The sequence below is a fragment of the Melopsittacus undulatus genome, chromosome 5 (genome assembly GCF_012275295.1).
Source record: "Melopsittacus undulatus isolate bMelUnd1 chromosome 5, bMelUnd1.mat.Z, whole genome shotgun sequence".
Classification (NCBI taxonomy): Eukaryota; Metazoa; Chordata; class Aves; order Psittaciformes; family Psittaculidae; genus Melopsittacus; species Melopsittacus undulatus.
The window spans coordinates 56,157,675-56,184,361 of record NC_047531.1 but is presented as its reverse complement, the minus strand read 5'-3'; the positions used below and the strand labels follow the sequence as shown (position 1 = coordinate 56,184,361).

Sequence of the window (26,687 nt, the reverse complement as noted above, 5' to 3'; positions counted from 1 at the left end):
TACACCAATAGAATTTTCCTTTCAATTTGTTTAAACAGAAATTAATCTGTATAGCATTTGTGGAAAGACAGACAAAACTTTCAAGTCTCACTCATGCACACATGCAGTAATTCAAGCTAGAATTCTAAATCCTGCATGTACTGCACATATGTAAGATTTTTAACCAGAAAGTATCTCTGTTCAATAAGAACCATTCAAGGTAACTGTAATAAATTAAAGCTTTATCCTACAAGACTTGTATTACAAAAGCCCATAATACAGCAGAACTACCACCATCTTAAAAAAAAAGCAAGAATTCTTACAGATAGTAAAGAGTATGAAAGTAGCAAAACAGAATACTAAGCATTCCGATTCAGTTACTTATCTACCTCTATGCTTTTCACAATTTATCTTATTAAAATTAAGCCAACACAAGAAAAAGGAGCAAAGATACTATGCGTAAAAACATTCATAAAACCCTAAGAACAGCCGTACACCAATCCAAAAAAAACAATAGAAAAAGAAAAGTCAGTTAACAAAGGTTAATGCTTTCTAGACCACAACAGTGCTTCTCTTTTTGCCAAAGATCAGTAGGACCACATCTTTCAATGCACCATCTCCTACTTTTGCAAAAACTTCTGCACTCCCTCAGGCAACCTCATTTCCTTTCCTCTTTATCTGTTTGGAACATGGCCAACTTCCATGCACTGGAAAACAGAAGCCAGCTTAGCAAAAGACAGGTTTAACCAACCTAACAGGCAAGAGCTGAAAGGAAAACAAAAAAAAAAAATCTTTTTTTTTACTAGAACAATGATCAGCAATGTTGGGGTTCATAGCAATGTATGTGCCTATAAACAAAGCAGTGCAAAGCAAAGTTATATAAGCTTCAATACTGAGAGTGAAATAACTTTCAAAGAAATTAGAAATTATCTTTGCTTTCTTTCAACTAACATTTAAGGCTTCTTGCTACAGATTAATATAATGCACCTAAGACCTTGCCACTCCCTCTCTCTCCTCCCAAACTGCTTTTCAGTAAATGTTTTCATACTCAAGTGAACCAACTGAGCTTGCACTGTGGCATGACAGACTAATTTAAATGAAATCTAGCAGGCCAGGCTGTACACAGATATTTACAGCAGCTATTGAGGACAGCATGCTTCATACCACTAACTACTTCTAAAATCTGGCAGCCTAGACTAAGAGTGCAAATGGGACGAAACTCATCTTGAGGCAGCTGCTTACTAATCAAAGGTGAATATTCTCTCCGCATAAATCCCACCAGGGGAGAAGTTAATTAGTAAGCATTAAGCAATTAAAAACACATACAATTTACTATTTTGAGAAGAGTCTGACTCTCACCATCACTGTGACCCTGAAGAAAAATCTCTGCTTTTTACAAGTTCAGAACATTTCTTCAGAGACACTTTGTACCCAAAGAAGCTGATCTATCCAGCGAATACACATTCATATCAGTAAAGGCTATGAGTAACATCATGTAGATAAAGCATGTGTTACTGCTTCCTTAGTCTTTTTACACCATGTACTGCTTTTCTATATCCCTTCAAAGAGTTCATTAAGTCTTTACCCATTTCTCACAAACACATGTAAGAACAAAATTCACATATATATGAATAAAAAATTTCAAAATGCAGATTACTAATATCATTCAAGTAATTTTATTTCTAAGATAATAATGTTCCAACACATGTATCCAGTGCACAAATTTCCAATACCTACATTAGGCAGGAATACCTCAGGCATTTTTAGTAAGCCGAGACAGAAACTGAAAACCTTAATTTCTCCTAACCTCATCCATGAGGCATAAAGCTTTATTTCTTCCACAGCTTATGCAAAGGAAGTAGCAGCTAAAGAAATATTCCATTTTTTCCCCAACAGAAATGACAGGAGGAACTTGCTGGCACTCACTTGCTTATAAGTACTAACTTAGAATTAGTATTTTTGAGTCAAGCTGATTCTGTGAGAATAAGTACTTCACTGCTGAGATTTTTTTAGTATTATTTTTTATGTTTAAAAGTGAAACAAATTCCCTCCCCCACCAAAAACACAACCACCAAAAAAAGCTCCAACTCGTAGCTTTAATTCTAACCCCAGCAAGCTAATACCTGAGTTTCAGCAACTTCATACTCCATATTATAAAGACAAATGGACATTATTAGTTTCTTTGCATCTAGATCTTCTAAAACGTACAGCTACAGAAGCTGCCTGGGATTGCAGATGCCAAGTGAAAAGCCTACCTGCCACTCAGACTACTATTTGGTGGTAAACTAGGAAAACGCCTGCACATTAAAAAATGGAACAAGATTTAATTTGTTCATAATTTAAAAATGTCATTCAGAGACGAATCATACAAACTCAGGGGAGACCACATGCCCTAAATATCATCCAGAAACCACACAACTCAACACATACCACTGCTTCTCTCTTGTTGTCTAACCAGGTTATACACACACAAGTCAGGATAGCAAGGACAGCTTTTGATCATTTGCCCATCAGCAGCTAATCTTTAACATGTGGTCGTTTTATCTCTAACTTACCAGAGAAAGAAGGTAACAGCTGAAAAGCGTATAATTTATTTAGCCTTTAGTGTCAGGTCATTAAATGCTTCTTTCTCGCATTTTCTACCACATTGGTAGCGCAAGGAAAACATTAACTTTCAGGTCACTCAGTCATATTTAGCAGTTAAAAGTAATAGGATGAACACTAAGACGTTAAAATAGCACAGACCTCTGAAACACCAGTAAGACATAATGGTGTGCATCCATTTTCAGTGGGTACTTGCATTTATTAAGATCCAAAGAGCGCTCTGACTCATCCATATCTTTGGAACACACTTTTAATTAAGTTGTTATGAAAACTTACATTCTACCGTTCTACCACCATGAGTTCCTCCCACAGAAAGATATTCATAAAGGCAAAAAGGTGTCTGCTAAAAACTCAAATAGATCTTCAGCATGCCCCCTTATTTGACAGCAACGGAACATAATTACAGAGGCAATTGCTGAAAGCACTCCTTTCCAATTAAATTCCAGCATCAGGCTAACAGATTAATCCATTTTCTACACCACAATGACCAAATACCCTTAGAAAAACCTCTGCTCTGACTACACAGTCAATGAAATTTTCATGTTGCTTTGTGAATTAGCTGGTAAACCCTTAATGACATTTGAACTTCACACATTTACTTCTTCTGCTACTTTGAGCATAAATTGCCACAACATTATACTGCTTCAAGTTTGATGCCCTTACACAACAGACACACACAGGCCAGGAGTTTTTCAATGCTGATAAACCTAACATTGAATATCTCGAATTTTTAAAAGTTTCGTGGGTATACAAAATTGCCTTTGATAGGCCCCCTTAGAGGTATCTGAATAATATTCCAAATATAACAGCAGAAATACACTGTTTGCCTCAAGTTTTAAATTAGTATCTTGAATGCTGTGAAACATTTAATAAATATCACATATTTTTTAAGAGTTCCTACATGTCTCTGAGGCAATTAAACAAGGAACTAAGTCTTCTGTACATTTGAGACTTAAACTATTACCTGAAATTATTTGCTAGATAGGGTTTTCTTCTTGCAATATGATTTTACAGATCCAAAGCAATATTCAGTAGTATACTGTTTATTTTCAGGATTGTCGATTTCTAAAGAGGATATTCTTTTCATTTTAAAATTTCAGATGTGTCTCTGAATTCAAACCATAAAGCTGCTCAGCCTAGCTAAAGATTAGATATAACAAGACTATATTTATATGAATAAGCTGTGAAAAATGAAAGTAACTGCAATAAAGTCACTTTTACTCTATAATACAACATCTAGATCACAAGAAACTGTAGAGCAGTTCCTAAATACAGATGTGCCATTAATCTTGCGCAGTTGCAGACTGGTCAATTAACTGCTCATAAAGTATATGTTTTACTTGTGGTTATCATTTATTTATCAACAAGATTCTGCAGCTGCTTCTCAACTCTTCCTGTTTTTATATGGGCTCAATAGAATCACAAGTGGTATTGAGAAGATTAATAGAGAACATTTTCATTCACATTTGTAATACAAGAACCAACAAGCCCCATATAAAATTACAAGCTAGTAGGTTCCAAAAAATACCAAATCAGGTAAAATAAAACCCACGGTATACGGCATCACAAGATGACACTAGAAATTTATCCAAATTCTTCCATGACAATCAGTAACAGCAATACCCACCTAAACACAAAATAAAGACAAAATGGGTTGATATTTTAAGCTACATATAAACATTTCTATCTATTGCCAGGGTTACTCAGAACAAAAGTTGAAGAATAATAAACAACATAAGTAATAAAAAAGCAAGAATTTCTACGATAAAATAACTTCAGTACATAGATAGTATCTGCTAGCCTGTTAAACCTTTTTTAATTATTATTTTTATTTAAAGTCCCTATTAAATCATCTATATATTTAACAGTATGTCAGAAGAAAAGGACTAATGATGACAGTGGTTAAATGCATTTCAGTTGTCAGAATATGAACATTATATTAAAATCAACTAAAGACAATGTTAGCACAAAAAGAAGAAAAAAACTGTTAAATCAGATACCAATTAATCAGTTTCTTATTAAAGCAACAAATTTTTCATTAAGCATGAACATGAAAGGTACACAGGAATCCAGATCAGGCTTAATATGACTTATTTCCATTTTATTTTAATGCATTTATTTAAAAAACGTATTTCCATTGCATTCACAGGCAACAATTAATTTAATTACTAGTTCATTTTCCAGGGCAGGGAGGTACTGGGCTGGTTTTTACAGTTCAAAATTCTGCCTTTTTACATGTGCTTGAATATATCTCCTTTTTCCATGATTCCACCATGACAATACTGTTTGCAGTGAAACCACTCCCGTGTAGCCTGAGTCAGGCAGACAAAAAGCACCAAAAGCATTTTCAGAAATAGAAACTGTATGAGTTCAGACACCAAGTAGTTCATCAAAACCACTTTAGACTGAGGAAGCAATCCAGTCTTACATAGAATTGCACGAAAGCAGAAGGCAATGTTAGCTTCTAATAATAAAGTACTCATCATCAGCAAGTAGTAATATTTAGCCCAGCACTCCCTTTTCCACGTTTCTAAATTATTGTTAACTAATGAAAAATACATGAAGTTCCAGTTATAACTGTATTGGGTGCAGGTGTCCAGGTGTTGGCAATGGGGGGCTGCTGCACTCCGTGGGAAGAAGCCCGGCCTACCCTGTGGTGGACGCACTCCAGCTGTTCCACAACAGATCCACAGCTGAACCCCTCAGCCATATGTGGGGCACTTCAGTGAAAACATATTTGAGAAAGGGCAGAGAACACCAGAACAGGAGTGACCAACAAAGCCAATGACAAAATAACAAGGTCAGAGGAAGATGAGAAGAAAGAGATGTTCCCTGCTGGCACAGGTATGCTGCCAAAGGAATTGCAGCCTGAGAAGGACCCACAAATTGTAGCAAAGGAAAAATAAAACAAGGGGCAGCAAAACAGCTGATACACCCTGACTAGAACCCCTGAACCCCTGTTTGCCTCTCTGAAGGGACTGGGTGTATCCTACAATAGTGACAAGCAGGGAGGAGAGCTGTCTGGAGTGAAGCTGAGCCTGGGAAACGAAGAGGGATGATTTTCCCCAAGTGTTTTAATGTTTGCCTTCTTTTGTTTCCTAGTAATTGAATATTTATGTTAATTTGCAATAAATTAAGTTAAATTCCCCGAGTCAAGTCTGCTTTACCCATGACAGTAATTGGTTAATTATTTCCCTGCCTTTTATTTCAGCCCTGGAGCTTTCTCACCCCTGTTCTCCCTGTTGGCTCCCCATCCCACAGGGGCAGCTGTGCCGCTGCCTGGCTACTAGCCAGGGCCAACCCACCACAGGGATATTGTAACATTATCATGGCAAAATGTAACAGTATTATTTGACCCAATTTCAGTGAGCGAAGCTTGCTATCCTTAAAATTCTGTTAATTCACCACTAAAAGAATTACCATTAAAGATAAGAGATTCTTCAATGGGGAAACTGAATGTCAAATAACCAGGCACACTTGGATTCACTTACTAAGAAATCTTTATTTCCCTGAACCATAACTCCAAGGACCTGAGTGTTTCAACTCTTTAATTTCTTCACAGTAAAAGCAGGGTGTAAGCTGCACAGAAAAGATAAGCACGTGGAAAAAGTGCCTAGACAGACATCTCCAAAAATCATTCCGGACACCTGCCCACCAGTGAACTAAATCTGTTCACTACTCTAACCTAACTAGTCAGTTAGTATAAATAATGAACAGTAATAGGGCAGCTTTATGTTTCCACCAGTTTAGCATAGGCTCCAACCAGTGACATAAACATACAAGTACCTTGTTTCTAAATTTTGTTTAATATAATTATGGCTTGTAAGCCAAAACTACACCAGAGCAAAACTCTAGCAAACTAAAGCATCACTTGTTTAACATCTACACACTGTGCTATGAACGTAAGAAGAAACTCAACTTTTACATAAAGTCAAGAAAAATATTGTTTACCACTAGTTTCTTTTGAGAGAAGAGGTCTTTATTCCAGGCACACTGTGGGTATGCATATATCACTAAAACTGGATGTCAAGATTTACCAGATTTCATCTAGAAAGTACACACATATATTTTGCAAGTACAGCTATGGAGCATCATAGAACAATATAGGCTGGAAGTGACACCTGGAATTTCCCTAATCCAATGTCCTGCTCAAAGCAGAGGCAATTAAATCAGTTTGCTCAGCAGCTGTCAAAAACCATGCTCTAGACATCTCCAGGATTGGAGACGCTGATAAACCTCTTTGAGCGTTTAATTAATTATGAACATGTTCCTTGTGGCTAGTAAGAATGAACTTGCCTTATTTCAGCTTGTGATCATTGCCCCTTCTCTTCTACTGAACACGTATGGAAGTCCACTTCCATCTTCTTCACACCTTCCCATTAAGTAACTGAAGACCACAGTAAGATACGCCCTGAGCCTTATTTTCTCCAGACTAAAAACCAGGTCTTTCAGGCTCTCCTCATATGCCATATGCTCCAGTCCCCTAATCACTTTGGATATCCATTAAACTTACCCCAGAACATCAGTAGCCATCTTGTACTGAAAAGCCAAATCCTGAATATGGTACTCCACATGAACAGAAGGAATGACTGCTCCCCTTAATCAGCTGACTATACTCTTGCTAATACAGAACTATGCAGTTGGCCTCCTTCACCACAAGGGCACACTGCTGATCCGTATTTGCTTTGGTGTCCACCAGGACCCCTAGGTCCCTTAGAAAGCTGGTTTGCAGGCAGTCAACCTCAGCCTGAGTGGAGGGTGTTCTCCCATTCCACATGCAGGACCCTGAGGTTTCCATCATCCCATTTTTCCATACTACTGAGGTCCCTGCAAATAGCTGCCCTGCCCTTTGGCATATCAGATGTTTCCCACAATGTGATATCTGCAATTTTGCTGAAAGTGCACTCCATTCTATTACCCAGGTCATGAATACACACATTGAACAGCCCTGACCCATGAAGAACACTGCTAGGACCCAAACATCAGGTAGATTTCATGCTGCTGTTGCTGACCATCCTTTGACCCTGGCAGTCCAGCTATGTAAGTGCACTTACTTGGTGCATATTTTGCCAATTTGACAATAAGGATATTATGGTAAACCCTGTCCAAAGGCCTCGCTAAAGTCCAAGTAAACATCAACTGCAGTCTTTCCATCCACAAGGCCAGTCATCTCATCATTGAAGGTCATGGGGTTAGTCAGGCGTGCTTTGCCCTTAGTAAAGCTATTCAAGGTGATCCCAATCACTTCTCACCCTCCACGTGCTTGTACATGGCTTCCACAAGAATCTGCTATGGTAACCCTTCCAGAAACTGAGATTACGCTAAGTGACCTATAGCTCCCTGCATCCTCTTCCTTGTCCACCCTGAACATGGAGATACTACACTTGTTGACATAAAACACAGTGGCAGTCGTGTTTATGTCTGAGATAAGACAGGACTACACAGAGTAGTAGTCAAGCAAAAATTGTATGCAGATTACTGATAGTATGGCAATGACACTGGATTGTGAGGCCCTGGATAATAAAACAACAGCAAAGTAACAGAAAATGCAGAATAAACTTGGAAGTTTCCCTTTTAGGAAGTCATAACATTCAGGGTATCATCCCTTCAAAAACAGGTCAGCAACTCAGCAATCCCAGTAAAGATATTTGGTGTTACCAAGTGGCTGGAGGAAAGCATTTTGAATTGGTAAGTGGCAATCCTGACCAATTAATATTTCCAGAGACTGTCCGAGTGTAACTTTGACCATTATGCAGTAATAAACATCTGTAAACTGAGAGAGATGAACCAATTCTTCCATTGGAGGAACCATATTATCAGTGGCAATATTATCATTATGAACTTGAAGTGCAAGTGAAAGGTATTCAATTCTCTTAAGCTGAGGACAGAAATCCATCCTGGATTTTCTTTCCAGTACTTGATAGCACCATACATACCCCTTCCCTTCAGCAGTTGTGGAGGAAGAAGTTTTAATTTTTCAAGCAATGGCTGAGAAAAAAAAGATAAAAACAACCAACAAAAAAGCAACAAATTTTCAAATCCCATCTCATCTCTTGAAAAAGGTATCTGGGGGTGAACAACTGGAGGGTCTGAAAGTACATAAGAACTTCAAATACTTACAAATATTCTATTTGATCAAATTCTTTACAAAAAAGGTGTAATTTCTTGAACAAAAGCCTCTTTCTCAAACAGGGATTATAACTATGAAGGAAAAAAAAAGATAGAAAACAAAGAAGAAATTGTTCCTATTGGACATATCAGATTTGCTGTTTTGACACAAAAAGCTTAGGAGACCAGGCATTTCCACCATTCGACTCTCTGGTACTAAAAATCATACGATTGGCAGAAATAAGCAAAGGTCCTCAGTGTCAAAAACCAGTATGATCTTGGTACTGAAGGTAAAAGAGAAAGTAAGCTCTTTGAACAGATTCTCTAGGCTGACCTGTTGAGAAGATCTCAAGAGACAAAACTATTTAAGCAGGTGCAGACAGGTATGGGCAATATGAGGGGTGGGGAGGTCAAGGTGTGTGTGATTGCAACAGGGTGCTTGTACGTATCAACAACATAAAAATGAGCTATCACTTGAACAAATTAAAGACCATGAACAAAAAGGGAATTCTGACTTGCAAGAAAGAGTAATCAAATCTGCATGAAGGAAAACAAATACTAAAACATTAGGACAGCAGCTCTTGAACCACACCAGCATTTTCAGATCCAGCTGAATGCTAGATCTGGGAAGCTGGTGATACCCATATAAATAAATAAAGGTCAAGTGACCAAATAAATATCTTCCACAGCATAAAATCAGGAAAGCTATAACACTTGCAAGGTATTTACCTGAACAAACATTTTACAAGGTTATTGTAGGGAAACTGAATCAATGGGGACTACAAATTAGTAAGAAAGATAATAAAAAAAAGCCAATCAGATTGTTTGCTCTATATTTACTTTACAGACTTTGCCAGTCTTTATCACAGTATTTTAATTATCTTGAAAATAATGGAATACTGCTGACATAAATCTGTAATGAGCTATTATTATGTAAGCATTCTGTAATGAACTTGAATACTCAAAAGTCACTCACTTGCAGGTATGCATAGGTGTACTGGATTTATGCGACATGATTTTGGTATTGGGAGCTGCAGGGAGGGTCTCTGTAAGAAGAGATCAGGAGTAGCACACATGTCAGACAGCTAGAAAAGCCAGGAAGGAAGGAGTGAACTCAAGCCCGGTGTTTTTCCTCTCAAGGAAGGTGTTCTTCTTAGTTTCATCTGTGTTTCATTAGCCTGCTCTATTTTAACTGGCAAAACCCCAAGTTAATCTTCAAAGAATCACAGAATGGTTTGGGTTGGAAAGGAGCTTAAGATCATCTAGTTCCAACTCCCCTGCTATGGGCAGGGACACCTCACACAACGGGTTGCTCAAGGTCCTGTCCAACCTGTCCTTTAACACGGATGGGGCACACACAGCTCCCCTGGGAAACGTGTTCCAGTGCCTCACCACCCTCACAGTAAAGAATTTCTTCCTTGTATCTAACTTAAATCTCCCCCCGCACTCCCCAAGTTCAGTCTGTTTTGCCCATGACAGTAATTGGTAAGTGACCCCCTTGTCTTTATCTCAGCCACAAGCTTTTTCATCTTTCTGTCCCCATCTGGAACAAAAGAGAACAAAATAGGAACAAAAGAGCAGCTTCGTAAGCATCTAGTAGCTGACCAAGGTCAACCCATCACAGGAGAGGTTGTGAAAAAAAGAGCTTCTTTCACTGTCCTTGTTCTAGTAGTATCAGAATGAAATTAAAAATCTGATTAGAACTTAAAGGTGAGTGAGACTCAGTGTTATTTATCCTATTTGTTACAAGATAAACACAGTTCGTATCTTCCACACTGCCCAGACACAGAAAAACATGATGAAGAGAGCAAAGACTGGAATGGGAAGGCTGTGAAAATAGAAAGAAGGAAATAAAATATAAAGAAAATAAGTGGGAAAATTAGATCAGTTAGACAAGATTAGGTCTAAAGGCTACTGACTGTGGCATTGGACACGCTATCATTGTGTGTATTCAGGGGCACTGAGAAAGATTTTCTAACAGCTCACCTAAATCAGCTGGCTACAAAAGAAAAAAATAAAGCTTAGTTAAAATTTAATTTTTAAAAAGATATTGTTTTTTAGCATATAAAAATCATATCCAATAAAAAAGTTTTTACAAATCAGGTCTTTAACTTTTAAAAATCTGATCATAGGCGTGCATGCTATAAATTGGTTAAATAGACAGTGCATGAAGAACTATCAAAAAGCATAGATCAAAATAAAAAGGCTAACTATACTCTGAAAGATTCAACTGTAAAACTAGAGAAAACCCTCAGGAAATCTGGACTGCAAGCCTGCTAGAACAGCTAACATGAAGATGGTCTGACCTGAATTGAAATTGAACAGTGAGCCAAAGGCAGAGCAGCTACAAAACTCTTCTGCAGACTGAACCCTCCTCTTGAAGTTAAAAAAAGATCAAGCAACAATGTAAGGCTCACCACAAACTCTCATACAGACATGCCTCCATGTTGATTAATATTTTAAATGCAACATTACCATCCGTAACATATCTTCCTCCCTCAAAGACGCATTTAAAAATAAATGAGTCATGAGCATTAGTTCAGCGCTTTGAAAGACAAAATGTTTGTCCATAGGTTTTAACATTAAAATTTTTTTAAAAACTGAGAAAAATGCATCTAGTAAAGAAACTAATCAATATTTAAAAAAAAAAAACTGCAACAGAATCAAAGCTAAGGAAAAGGTGGGAGACAAAAAAAAAATCAGAGCTCTATGCCCTGAACCTAGGATTTGGAAAGATAATAGTTATACTTTCATAAATAAACTTGTATTTGTGGGAATACTGTCCAACATAAGCCTTCAAGTCTATTTAGATCTAATGCATCTGAACTAATACTCCTCCCTGGAGAGCCTGCATGCTTGATGAAGACAATGAACATAGTGCTAGCAACTGTACAACAGTAATTGTACATACTTCCATTTTAGTTTTAACAGACAAGATAAATACCGATACCATTGACAGGCCAGAAGGGAACAATATCGTCGCTGACATACAGAGAGTATAAGCCTGGGTGCTCATACTCTCGCAGCACTGGTACAGTGAGCAAGAACATATCAGTAATACTGGAAACTGAAGACTTTCAATACTGTTTCCCACAGCCTCCTCCTAGACAAGAGGTCTGTGTGGTGGGTAGGAACTGGCTGACCAGCTGCACCCAGAGAGTGGTGGTGAACAGCTACTTTTCAAACTGGGAACCTGTCACTAGTGGGGTCCCCCAGGAAATGATATTGGGCCCAACGCTGTTCAATGTCTTCATGACTGATCTGGAAGATGGGATCAAGTATACCCTGACGAAGGTGGCCACTGATACCAAACTGAGTGGGGAAGAGGACACTTGGAAGGAAGAGGCCACCCTGCAGGAAGACCTGGCTAGGCTGGAAGAGTGGGCCAACAAGAACCTTAAGAAGCTCTACAAGGCCAAGTGTAAGGTCTTGCACCTGGGAAAATACAATCCAAGCACAGTCTAAGATCTACCCAGCTGAGGATCAGCTCTGTGGAAAGAGACCTGGGGTGGTGCTGGTGGACAACAAGTCCAACAGGTGTGAACAGTGTGCTGCTGTGACAAAGCAAGCCAAGAGAAAGTGGAGTTACATCAACAAGGGCATCACCAGTAGACATAAAGAAGTCCTTATCCCACTCCATTCAGCACCTGTCAGGCCACACATGGAACACTGTGTTCAGTTTTAGTCCCTACTATGCAAAAAAAGATGTGAACAGGCTGGAGAGGGTCCAGAGAAGAGCCACATATATGATCAAAGGACTAGGAAGCCTGCCATATGGGGAAAGGCTGGGGGCTTGTTCAGCCTGGAGAAGAGAAATCTCAGGGGAGACCTTATCACCATGTTCCAGTTTAAAGGGTGACTACAAAGAAGGTGGATAATCCTTTTTTTCCCACAGACTCCCATGTAAAACATGGCAATAAACTTGTAACAGGTTACTCCTGGTGAGATTCCGACTGGACACAATAGGAAAATTTTTCACATGAGAACAATCAGCCACTGGAATAATCTCCCCAGGGAAGGGGTGAATTCCCCACATTTGAATACTTTTACAGTTCGGCTGGACAGGGTGCAGGGACATACAGTCTAAGTCATGCCTTGCCTAGAAAGGTTGGACTAGAGGATCCCTGAGGTCCTTTCCAACCTGGTATTCTATGATTCTATGACTGAACAAATTCCTGACTAAACCCTCATTCAATTCAGCACTGGTAGCTCTTCTTGAAACCCTCTTCTGTTCACAGAGGCCTGGGAAATCTTCTTGGGTACCTAAGCAAACTGGCATAGCACAGAAAGATGCAACAATTTTGTTCAGATGGGTTATCTCTCTATTTGCATACTGTGGGAGAGTGTAGTAAGCCAGGTGGAAAGGATGAAGAAACGTCTAGGGGATAAACACTACTCTACATTTCACACTAAAAGCTCTTCAAGTTCCACAAGCAGGTGTTGAGAAAAATCTACTATATTCCTTTCCTCATTACTTACCCAAGAATGGGAATTTTCAGGAACTGAAGCATGTTTTTAATGAGTTTATAAAATTGAAAGGAAAATTCAGTCCTCATTTACTACTTCTGTCCAAACTCTGTCCTGAAAATAGACATATTGAGCAGGAAATAAAAAATTCATGAGTGTCAGCATAAGCAAGATTGATTTCATTCCAGAGTCCAGTACAAAACATGTTTTACAGCAATGGAAATATATTTATTGTTCTAAGGTTATAGCTTTTAATCCAGTTCCCTCAGTGCTACTGTTTAAAGAACAAAGTCATGTGAAAATTAGTCTTTTTGCCACATCACTGTTTAACCAGAGTAGCTCCCTGACACTCAGTTCACCCAAAGAATTCACTGAGCTCACTAAAACTAGTACCAGCAAAGTGGGAAAACAATGACAAATTGCGTAAGATTAATGACAGCGTGATTTTAAAAGCAAATTCCATCAAAAAACTACATTAAAAATATGCACAAAGTTCAGAACTTCCCAGTGGATTTATACTAAATTGATTCTTCTTTAACCATCGTGTACTCACTATTACAGTACCAACTCTGCCTCACTTGGTGCACGGAATCATGGGTACTAAAAGGTAGAAAAAAACTCCTCTATTGATAGTAATTACTGATACTGCCCGACACAGCTGGAATTTTATTGCAGAAGTTAGTTTTGTATCAAGAATGAGCAGAAAGCAGATAACTGAAAAAATACAGTTAAAGCGACAACTATACATTTTTTTCCAGAGAGTTTCTGTCAGATGCTTATTTTCAAACTGGTTAAATATTTCCCTACAGTTTATGATGTCTACACTCTTCTGTGTTTACCTAACTTGAGCACTCAGAAGAAGCACAAATTATCTGCAACTATCTAGTCAACATTAACTGTGTTCTGAACATAAGTTATAAGAACACCATGAAAAACAGAGCCCTTCTTGTTTCCACATTAGCCATGTAAATGAGTAGCTTGGATACATATGTTTGTGTGCCTTAAGGCATAACCTGTTGCACAAAACTGAACTTGCGCAATTTAAATGATTCCAACATCGAAAGTGACATAAGAACAATTATGTACTCATCTCCCAGCAGTCAGATCAACACTGAAAAGGAAAAAGAAAAGAACTGTGCTTAAGCAAAAGGAAACTAGCCTAAAAGAACAAAAAAAATAAGAGATAAAAGACTCTAGGAAGAAAAAACATTGGTTTTAGTACTAACTTGAGTATTGTACATGAGGGCACTGTTAACAATTGCCACTTATAATAATAATAATAATAATAATAATAATAATAATAATAATAATAATACATCTCCAATGCCTTATACTTCATGTTTTACGTAAGTTCCTATTGTCTTGACTTAATGTTGTAATATTTAATAGCATCTTTTAAGGACAAAATCCTGATAGATTTTTGTTCTGAAATGTTAGACAAAAGTTCTGAAAACAACTGAGATGTTAATTCAGAACGTGTTAAAACAGGTTAAAAGGGAAGGAATTTTCTACTTGAAACTGAATCTGTTTACAGCAGTAATAGCAGTTTTGTAACTTGATGAAGTACTAACATGGTGTCACTCATTACTTGTAATACAGGTTTATGACATACTGTACAAGGGATGGCAGAACCTCAACCAGTTACTTCAGGATTAATAGAGATAATAAAGACATCAAATTTAAGTAGTCATGTTCTGCTTTTGTAATTACAAAATACCTTACTAGTTACTCTACTGTGTGCAAGTAGGTTGCCCAATTCAGTCCAGAAAGTGGCTTCCATAAATTGAAGGTGGGCTTTTTACCAGGCCTCCTACCATTCCAAAAATGTGAGGATTTACAAGAAATCTTTCACACGGTAAACAATCTTGCAAGTTAATCACCATTTCTGTTTGCAGTACATAAATCTGAATTTACCAAGTAGAAATAACTGACTTCCATAGCTTAAAATAAGCATAACTGAATGGAAGATGATGGGCAGAAATCTTCTCCATCCAATGGCAACTAATACATATATATATATGCCATTTTAAAATTTAAAAAGAAATATTGAGTTAAAATTACCTATTTTCATGGAAGAAAATATTACTTCTGCATTTTTGTTGTAAAGTCTCCTATTCATGAAATTCTAATTGAGGTGATAAGAAATCCAGAAAATTAAAGTGCTCAGCAGGAAAACCTTATCACACCTTTTCCATTATATACAGGCTTATAAAGGCCATATTGACCTTCGTTGTTATTGAGGCACTACTCAAATTAGTTCTTCCACTCACAGATTATTAACAAAACTGAGTTGTTTAATCACAAAGAAATACACATCAATTGTGCTGAACTGCTGAAGCTCAACACCCTTCAAGAAAAGGTGTCAAAAATAAGATATCATCCTTCAACCCTAACCTGTGCATGTGACAGAGCTCTTATGAATATGTCTGAAGGGTTCACAGTACCTAATATATCCAACTATTTTTTGAAGAAGGTGGTGATTTTGCTTTCTCATAGTTAACACATAGTACAACAGTTCTCCAGGATCTCAAACTACAGTAACCACTAACCACACAATTTTGAATAATCATCTCTCTAACCCAATATACTGGTTTGGAAACATTTTACAATATGGATTTATTGATGGAAATAACATGTATGTTCCTGAGTGTTTAAATGTTTAATTCATCAGCATTTAGACTCCTTCAAAGGCTCGAGCATTAGAAGCTGTACAAACACAACTACATACCCAACAGCCTTTTATTTTGCAGCAGCAGTTCTGTTCAGAAGGTGTTCATTTCCTACTTGTCAGGTGTTGGCTGGTTTCACAAAACAGTTTTGGTGTGTGTGAACTAGATAGAAATCAGAGGAAACTAAAACAGAAGCTAATAAAAAAAAAGCCAAATTAAAACAGGCCAGCTTGGACAGAGCCTTGGCCAGGTGGCAGGGGGTTGGAACTAGATGATCTTCAGGTCCTTTCCAAACCTAACCTATAGAATTCTATAATTCTATGTTTCTATAAGCTCTGCTCCAGGTGCAAATCACTAACAAACCCCAATCCCCAATGGAGAAATAAAGAACTGAATTAAGTATCAATCCTTCAGATAGCATAAATCACATGTGTGCAGAATGTTAGGTGCAACAGACCAGAATAAATCTAGTCAAGAGCTAAACAGACAAACTATACACAGTATATATGAAGGGGTCCCAGCATCAACTACTGCCTATCTATAATCAGGTCTTACTGTACCAAATAAGCTGCTAGCAGGTTCAACCTGTGAAGTACAGATCTACTTTTTCTGGATCAGTCTTCCAAGGCTGTCTAGCATCCAGCAGTTAACAAAACCCCATCAACTGTATTAAATAAAAAAGAAAGTGAATTAATGATTTCTTCCACAAGTTCCCTGTCTTTCAGATTAAAGAAGTCTGACATGAACTACTATAAACAGTTAATTAGTTAAAAAAAGTGATGCTAAATATGAATGAATGACAATTCTCACACAGTGAAAAAAAAGACAGACCTCAGACCTCTTAAAGTCATACAGATTTGAGCTGATTCAGCCAAATAGAAAGAAGGAGAGGAATGATTTCTGAATAAGTACACACTAAATTTATTCTGCTTTGAGAAAACACTGCATGCAGTTTTAGCAGGCTGGTCTTGAATGAATTCCCAACCTTTACGAAAAAAAAAAAAACTAAAAGCTTTTCCTGGACAGAAATGATAACTTGGAAGCTCCTTTAAATAGCAAATGTTAGATTTTCAATCTTATTTCTAGGACAGGGAAAAGAGAACTTAACAGCAGTATGACCCAATTTGTTCAACTGTTATATGTTAAGTGCAAAGCCCGATTTTAAAGTTAAATTGTAAATGTATTTGAAGACTAAAAAGCTCAAAAATGTAAGATACGGTAATAGCAGTTACATTGTATACTATTTCCAACTAAAATGACTTAGATTGTGAAACTGCTAGTAGGATCTCACTAGAACAACTGCAAAAAGTGTTACAAACCATAACCTGAGGACACAGTAGTACCCACGCTTCCTTCAACTGTTTGCTCAAGTATGTGCACAGAGCTCCTCATGAATCATGACCAAAACTTTTCTTACTGTCAAAATGATCTGCCTGTTCAAATCATAATTAATTCAGTGTTAAGAAAAGTTTGGATGAACTCATTTTATTGCAAGCAGGGGTTTTTGGGGTTCCCCCTCAAACTCATTGCAGATAATTCAATTCTTTGGAACCTCACAGACATGGTGATCAGAAGGTCCAAACAAACTCTGCAAAGAGGATTACAATATGGTTGGCTTTCTTATTTTTCTTTATCCATAAAAATGTACTGCCTTGTACATATGTATCACACTATTTACTTTCTTGCAGGAAAGTGTACCTATGCTTCCTTAGAAAGGTCCCTCCTCTGGGTAACTAGGCTGACTGATCTATTAAAACAGTTACACATTAACAGGCTCACAATCATATGGTCAAACCTGACCCATCAGACACAGTCTGAAGGAGAGAGCCTGAAAAATCATCCTCCAAATCAAAGCTGCCACAGACAGAATAATTTTACTTTACTCAAGTGATATACAGGCTGATGAAGACTGGGGAATTCCTTTACCCTCAAAAAAAAAGCACATCTATGGTTGTGGGCCTTTTGTACAATTCCTCCAGATAAATCTCCACAAGCAAGTATGTCTGTTAAAATTAATATATAAACACACAGAAAAAGGGAAGATTTCACAAAAAAAAAGAATACATACTAATGTAAAAAATACAAAGATTGTCATATTTGGTCAGATCAAAGAATTACCTACATTTTAATCTCTGCTCTCTCCTCCCAAAGTCCTTCTCTCCCTCCTCATCAGGATTACTTAGCAGCATGAATAAGACACTAAAATGGTCATGTTTAACTATGCTCTACCTATTAAACACAACACTGTCATTTGTACTCCTAAACCAAACAGAGATGAATAACGAATCGCTGAACAATCTGATTCTCTATATTTTACTTCCTAAATCTCCAGCGCAGGGCACGGCGTTTCCTAACAACCTAATTAAAAACCTTTACTATGCATGCTCTTTCTGCCCATTTTCTTTCTCTAGGATTATTCTGGGATTCATCGGTTCACCTATTTGCACTAATCCTCAGCCTGAAGCTTTTAGCTTTTGTCATCCTCTCCATAGATGTGCTTCTCTCATCCATCAAGGAATTACTGAAACCTCTTGCCATAGAAACCAAAACCACTTTCAGAAACTTTATATGGACATTTCTAGTTGATGCAAAATTCAGACCAATAATGAAGTCTTACTTACTGAGGGATTTCTTGTCGATCAGATAAACAACTATGTCTGCTAAGACTTGCAGGAAACAAACCCTAACCTGAAAAGACATAGGAGCAAATCTTATCCAACACACTCCTTTTCTCTTTTTAAGTCTACACTGCAGCTATGAGACCATCTTTTCCTCATGTGGAAGAGAAAAACCTCACAGTTGCTTTTCATTTGTGTGCATGAGATGCACCTTTCAGTTAGTGAAAAGCAGAAAAAGTAATTTCATTTTGTAGCATGCTAGCAAGAAAGTAATAAAAACCTTCAATTGTAACATCTAGCTCCACTAAAAAGATCTACACACAGTTGCAAAAGTGTGACCACTCTTTCTCATCTATTGCTTCTTTATGGATTGTCTTTGGACGATTAGCATCTTCTACAATAAAGCTTTAATTTTGAGCAGGTTGGTGTTTCTTAGTTGTGTTGCTTTTCACATTTATAGCATTTCCAGTAAGAGTTTAAGAGCTTTGGTAAAAAGCCTGACTCCTCTAGCAAATCAAATGTTTAACATTAAATGTTTCCATCTCTCAAAAGAGATGAAACCATAAGAGTAAGCCTCATGGAGGCTTGCAGCTGTGAAATCACATGCTGGCATAGGCTGTGTGGGTATCTTGCCTCTCCAGTGAGGAACGCTCTAGTGATCTCAAGTTACTTTGTTGCTTGTTGTTTTCTTTCTATTCATCTGAGAACTAATATTCACCTATAGTGTGGGAAGTCTAACCAATATTCCAATAGCAGAACTAAAAAAAAAATAATTAAAATGAAAGGTTTTTTGCTCACAGCAAGACAGGAGTTCTATTATAAGACACACCACTGTCTCCAGTGTCAGGACTTTCTGGTCCAAAATAACCCAAGTCTACCAATAGGTTAAGCCTGAAATGAGCATTCTTGCACTTAAAGGTCCTCAAAGACATGTTACAGCATGAATGCATGTTCAGAAAGCTTTTCCCTCCCCTCAGTCAAAAATAAGTATTTGTCATCTGAGACATGATTCCACAAAAAAACAGACCCTTAACTCAAGACAATTTCATAACTCCTGTAAGGGAAAAAGTATGCAAGCCTCATCACCACTACATTACAAAGGTAGGCTTTGCTTCTCCTCCCCCACCCCACCAACAGGAGTAATCAACTACTGTGAAAGAACCATATCCTGTACAAACTACCTGAAGAAAAATCAGGTTTTCATCTAAAAACGGTTGTAGTTCATGTGCTGCCTCGTTTTAATCTTAGAAACAAGTGACAGCAGTATTGAAGGAAATGCATGACCCTGTATTCTTTGGAAGCCACATCAACTTATAATTAGAAGACCATCTGTCCTCAAAATTTAACAACTCAAGGTAGCTGGTACCTGATTATCTGACAGAAGGATCAAAAAAACCCATAAACTCAATGTCAAGCATACTTTCTCTTGTAGAAGGCTTGCAACTGTGAATCACTTAAACAGCAAGAGTATTTATTAGCAAAGTGCCTACCCCTTGATAGTGCTGCTCACAAGGATACAATGATGATGTAGTGTATATACTGGCCAGAAAAAAATAAAACCATACTTAGCTTTGATACAAATACTGGTGAGGGTTAGGTAATTTTGGACTACCATTTATTTGTTTTTCCAAACCTAGGCTTGTCTCCCAGTTTCTCTCCCCAGCACACTAGAGCAGGAATGTAAAATGAGAGGAAAAGAAGGGAAGAAGCAGGAAATGCTACCACTGTAGAAACAGAACACACAGCAGCACAATACAGAACCCAATAACAATGCAGAAATCATACAGCAAGAGGTGGTAAACAAAGCACCTTTTAAAAAAAGGTAAAATTTGTTCTCCACCTTTCTGCTGTATTTGCAGAGCACTGCAAAAGATGTTATATTGGACAGCTGATCTCTACCCCCTTCTCCTTCCCCTCAACAAAATGTGTATTTTCGTTGTGTTATGCATGAGATTGGAAATGCCATCACTCCCTGGTGTTGTTCTGTGTGCTTGCAATGAACTGCTCAAGATCATTAGGAAACTACATACTGACTTTAAATTCCTTTTGATGTTGTGGAGTCAAATTCAGGAAGAATCTAACTGCCTCCAAATAACTGCTCACCCTTGCTGGCTTATAGTATTTATTTTCCAGATTAGTACCAAAGATCATTAGATATTACAAGCAATCCATATAGGAACTGCAGGCAGCATAAAGCAGCAAAGACTAAATAATTTTTCCTAGTTTCAAGGGGATCCTGAACCAGTAGCCCCTACTCAGGGAAGAGCAAAACTTGAGTCATTTAAATACCATATATATTTGAGTCATTTAAGTAGCAATAGGAAAAAGTGGTAGTACATGAATGAAAACTTTATTCATCTATATGGAAACTTTTAATTCTTTAAACAGTTTAAATGCAACAGCCATCAAAATCTTAGGTTTACCAATGATAATACATTACTTAGCATTCCAGTTTACAAACGAAGTTACCAAAATTAAACTGGAGAAGCCAGTCACATGGTATTTATTCCTGTAACTGTTATACATAAGTTTAACTCCTCCAATTTCTAATGCAATGATCACTGGAAGCCCTCTTAACAGAGTTCTATGCCAGTATTTTGGCACCTGATCATGCTCATTTGAATGAGCACACGCACAAAAAGACTGTTTTAATGCTTCAGGGGGGTGGGGAGGGGAAGTGAGGGGATGTTTTGTTTGGGTTTTTTTTAATAATCCAGTCTCTTCCAAGGGTGAATTCATAAGAACTTTTTAATGGAGTTCAACTGACAAATATTCAAACTATCATGAGATCTCTTCAAATACTGATCTAGATGTTGACAATGACTCCTTCCATAGATTCTTTTCTTTATGGTTTAAATGTGAATACTGATTCTGCAATTGCAATACAGTCTGTATATTGGTACGCTTCAATTTTTCCCAATCTGTACAGAAGTTTTTGGTATACAGTCCACATTATGAATAGGAAAAAAAATAGTATAGTTCCCTCAGGATAAATAAAGGAGAACAGACTAATATTCTTTGGAAGCAAAAGTGACTATACAAAACACAATATAACAACAGGGCACGACTGATTTACATCAAGAATTTCAATAGTAAAAAGAATGGTCACTAAATCAAGAGGGTTTTTGGAGATTTACTAGGACCTCTAAATTAGAATAGAGCTTTACAAAAATTGATCATTGCAACCTGCTTCTCAAGGCTACTAATACAACCAGAAAACCTACTTCTGCTTTGCAGTCCAACATACAATGACTGCAAGCACTGAGTAAATCACTTAGATATAACAACTAGTATCCACACAGAAGGAAACCAACTATGCTTTTGCATCTGTATTTTTTTCCACTACAAAAAGTGACTCTGCTCTTTCCGATTCTGCTTCTCTTCTTTCTACTTAACACCATGTAAAGACACATGAGAATACTATATTTGGTATTAGATTAGCTATAGTATCAGTAGAAGACCATTGCTAAAATGAACTATAATACAGGAATAGCTCTGTGTTATTGCTATCAACATTATTAGCAAGATCACTAAGCAACTAAAAGGAAGCCTGCTCCAAAGCTTTACAGTTTCAAGATAAATAGTTCACACTTTAGGGAACACTCAAGGGACAAAGTTAGAAACTAAATCCAACAGAATTACAATAATGTCAAAAGAGACAAATGGCTTCAAGAGAAATACAGCAACACAGACAAGACTTCTCAGTAATATACATGCTGAATGGTGGATTAATAAACTGCAACCCTAGTTAGGAGCATAATGTCTGAAGAGTCTGAACACACAGTGGACAAAAAAAAAAAACCCAAAAAAACAAAACCACCCCAAAACAAAGAAACAAACAAAAAAGGCAGGTATTTCAAATTGACCAGAATTTAAAGTAATCCTTCCCCCAGCTTAATGGTAAAAGGCACAGTTAAACTACAGAAGTTCAACAGGACGACTGACATCACCCGTTTTACTAGAAGCTGCTTTCAAGTTGGTAGTATTCCCCTTGTTTGTTTAATGGATCAACTAGAGACCAGCTGTTCAGCCTATGCTACAGTTCAAAGCAAATCAAGGTATTAGATTCTACTTCAATAGGAAACATGGGAGAAAAGATGTATTGGGGAACCTAGATAAACACAAAAAGTCTGATTTTATTTCCTTATACAATTGCAAACAGAGAGAACACAGAATGCCTCAGATAATAAGAACTCTTGAGGAGGTAGCTTTGAGTTATTCTAAAAGAGAATTATGTTATAATTTCATGCTGCAACTGAAAGACAGAATGAACCTTAAAGCCGGCAACATTCTAGAAAGTCGACAGGCATCTGCCACTGAAAGAATTATTTAAGTGTAATGCTGTAGGATACAGATAATGCCTTTAAGCCACTGACTGTAGAAACGCATATAGCACAACTAAACATCCATAATGGGAAAAAGTTTAGTTTTCCATCAACAACTAACCAGCTCGGGAATGGTAGTAGCAATAGAATGATATAGTACTAAGGCAAATTAAACTTTTTTATTTAATTTACAAAAAAAATAAATCAATGGAGAAGTGAGAATTAATCTGATTTTCAGAGAAACAATGTGTGCATTAGAAGCTCAGCCAGTCTCAAGAGCATCACTGAATGCATTTAAGAGGCTAACAAACAGACAACTATATTTCGAAAAGTAAGATGCTCATTCCACACTATTATGCAAAGGAGAGAACTTCTGACTCTGGAGAAGAACACTGACAAAATGCTGGAGTACGCCTATCATACTTCTCCATCGCAATAAAGTAGAATGTTCTTCAGGTGCTTACCTCAAACAAGGTGAAATTCCTTTCAGAAATATTTTCTTGGTTAAACTCACTCAGACATCCAGTGCCTCTGACCACAGAAATAGATCAAAGTAAAAAGATGGTTTCAGCAGTACCACATTATTTCAGCTGAAACATAAATCGAATCTTAAACATAGATCAGTCAAATGTGGGAAATTAGAATGCAGGGCATCAGACATCAAATTTGCATTGCACTACTTATTCTAATGGACAATCACCTTGGTATAAGCAAATTTCCACTTAGAGGAATTCCTTTGTTCTCAAGTTCCACATAGTCCACCATGGTCCAATTCTTAGGGAAATTATTTCTATCAAAATAAAAAAATACCCACTGCCTTTCCTTCCCTCTTCTGGCTTCTATGAAAGAGGTTTCCAAGGAAACCTTAAACCACACACACTAAAAAAATAATAAATACTACTTTCCAACTCAAAAAAATACAGTTCCTACTAAAGCATGCTGGGGAGAGGGATACCATGCCAAAAACAAGCTCCTGTTCACTGGCACCATCAATTCCTCCTTGGATATGCAGGGGTTTGTTAGCCTTTGAGAAATCACTTGCACTCTCCTTTTGGCTTCTTGCAAAGTATAAGTGGGCAACTAATCCACACTGCACTGAAATCTATTCTATTTTTCCAGGAATCTATGTTAATTACAGGAATACTTTCCATGTTTAGTTTTGAGCTTTTCAAAATGAGATGACAATAGCATTCCCCATTTATGAGAAGAAAGTATTTTCTGGCTCTTCAAGATCAGTAACAGAAGATGAAAATAAAGCAGCATATGCTAGACCCCACAGCTGTAGTATTTGCTCAGAGTAGCTGAGAAATGAAGCTGTGCTGCACCACAGCTGGTGACTATACCACAACTCAGCAAGTCTAAAGCACTGTTAATCCAAACGAAAGCTGTATGGGGGCACATGCATGATATTGTCAGTATTATATCCAAGATATCCCTGCTACCTATTGCCCTAAGATGACAACCAAAAAGAGATGCAATTGCTTCAGGACAGGTAGCATGCTCTTTAGCCTCCTCTGATCTTTATTTGATCCAGAAAATTTCCTGGAAACGAGTGAGCAATACGTCAATAACTGTGATTTGCACAAATTCTTAAGAAATGGGAAAGAAAACCCAGACACCAGAGCATTTTTCACAAGAGGCTGAAGTAGCAATCAACCAGAGGTCACATCTTCACGTATTTTTTAACAATTTTTAACAACTTTTAAGAATCTTTTAACAGCTTCCAAAACCAAGATGCAATTCAGTCATTCAAAGTTGAGGTGACAAGAACAGCAATAAAAAAAAACACAAAAACAAAGAATCAGGGACAATCAAGTGTGTAGAGAAAGAAAGAGTCAAGACCACAGCAAAGAGATTGAGATAACTACCACTTAACACCATGAGTCAGCCAGCATCTTGGCTCCATGAGTTGAGTCAATTTTTAACAATGCATTTGGCCTTAGCTAAATTTAATACAAAGCACAAGTTCTGCACATGTGGGAAGTCTTTATTAAAAGTGATGTGCTAAAATACTTGCTTTTAGAGCTAAAACATCAGTTCCTGCAATTATACTGGAACTCATTTTATGGGGAGGCTGGAAGGATAATGAAGAGATTTTTCTGGTCCCCAAACAGATCAGAGAAATCCCTTGTTCAGTCTCTAAACAGAGAAGTCTGTTTAATTACAGCAAATCCTATTAAACTGATCTTCCTTATAAAGGGCTGAAGTGACCAACTCCAAAAGGCTATAAAAGACACAATGGATTCAGAATTTAATTAGGACAAACTGTTAGCTAGCTATAATCTATTAATTAGCATTCTTAGTTTTTACAGCTCATTGCAATAATACCCTTTTCCTTTTAAATTGCACCCTTCTTTTTTTGGGCCAAAGTTATACAATTCTACCAGTGTGGTAGTAATTACAGTGATTGCCTAGAGAACAGCAGCCTGGAAATATCTGTAAATGTTTAATTAGGGGATAAAGGAAAGACAAGGGAAAAAATAAATCAGATAGAGGAATCACTATTCTCCAATTTCTGTGCTTAGTAACCACTTAATCCATTCTAAACCATACATTTGTTGCATTTTTTCTTGCAAGATTTACACAGCATCCTAAAATGTCAAAACTGATTTCAGAACGTTACAATAGTCTAAGATATTACATTTGGCATGAAAAGAGAACCTAAGAATGAAAAAAAAAAATCTAGAATTAAAATATTGACCTACAGCTGAAATACAAAGAGCATCTGAAACTTGAGTGAATGGTAGTTCATGTATTCATTATACTGGTACTATACCATTATAATTAAAATTTTCACCAGATTACTCCCTCTGACAAAACCCTACTTTCATAATGAAAGTATTTAGCTTTAAGTTTTCTTCACTCCAAGAAGACACAGGCAAATGAATACAAAATATCACATATTAACAAATAAATTCTCTATTGTCATACTTACCATTCTGTAAGAATACAACTATAAAATGACACAAGTTTATTAAATTATTTCATACTAACTCAAGAAAATCGACTAACTTTCTTCAACTCAGTTCTTTAAGATGTGAAAAGAAGACTGCAGACAGCTTCAGTGTAGCAGATTATCACTAACCAAAAGAAATCTACGATTTAAGAGAGATCACCTGAAGTAGAGTATAACATGTCAAGTACTACCACTGCTGTTTTTTCCCTCCGGCAGTTTCTCTCTTCCATCTTTTAACGTAAATCTTGAAAAAGTGCTGCCTAAAATAGCAGGTATACCTTAAGAGCTTTAAGAACATGATCATGCTTTAATTATGGAAACTATTTAATTAAATGTTCTTAGATATTTAAAAACCTCAAGAGGGAAAGTAATTTTATCACAGTGAAAGCTGACTTAATTTCAGACAACTTTGGAGTTGGACTCTGAGCCTGTTTTCTGTAAGAGTGATGAGGTTTCTTAATGGAGAGTACAGAGAGATGTCTTAGTTGAGAAACAACTAAACGGGAGGACACTAACTCAGAGACAACTAGTTACTTCCAGATTAAACTAGCAAAACGTTTTAGGTGGGAAACATTTTTAAAAAGCTTTTAATAAATACAGCTGAATACAAAGAGACCTCAATTTTAACCTACCTCTCAGTTTCATTCTAATTTAAGGATGCTTTTAAGAGAGACAAAAGAACTAGACAGCCAAGATCCTCTGATCTTTTGCCTATTCCCTAAGTAGCCAAACCACTACAAAAAGAAAAAGGTAGGGTGCTTTATGATAGTTGTATAACAAGAAATATACAGCCTGTGACAAAAGAACAGATGTACAGGTATTAAACAGTGTTACTTAAGTATAGCCAAGAATACAATTTATATCTGTTTGTGAAAACTGAAGCTCTGAAGGTTTTAACTGGAGCTCTAAAATAAGAGCGGTGTAATGTGAATTTCGTTTTACTGGCAATCTGTCAACATTC

At 37.1% G+C, this 26,687-nt stretch overlaps 1 protein-coding gene across 1 annotated transcript in view; it reads right to left on the bottom strand.

Moving 5' to 3' along the window:
• Positions 1–26,687, bottom strand: part of ERC1 (ELKS/RAB6-interacting/CAST family member 1) — a 284,155-nt gene that overhangs the window by 245,410 nt on the left and 12,058 nt on the right. The gene's annotated exons all lie outside the window — the stretch shown is intronic.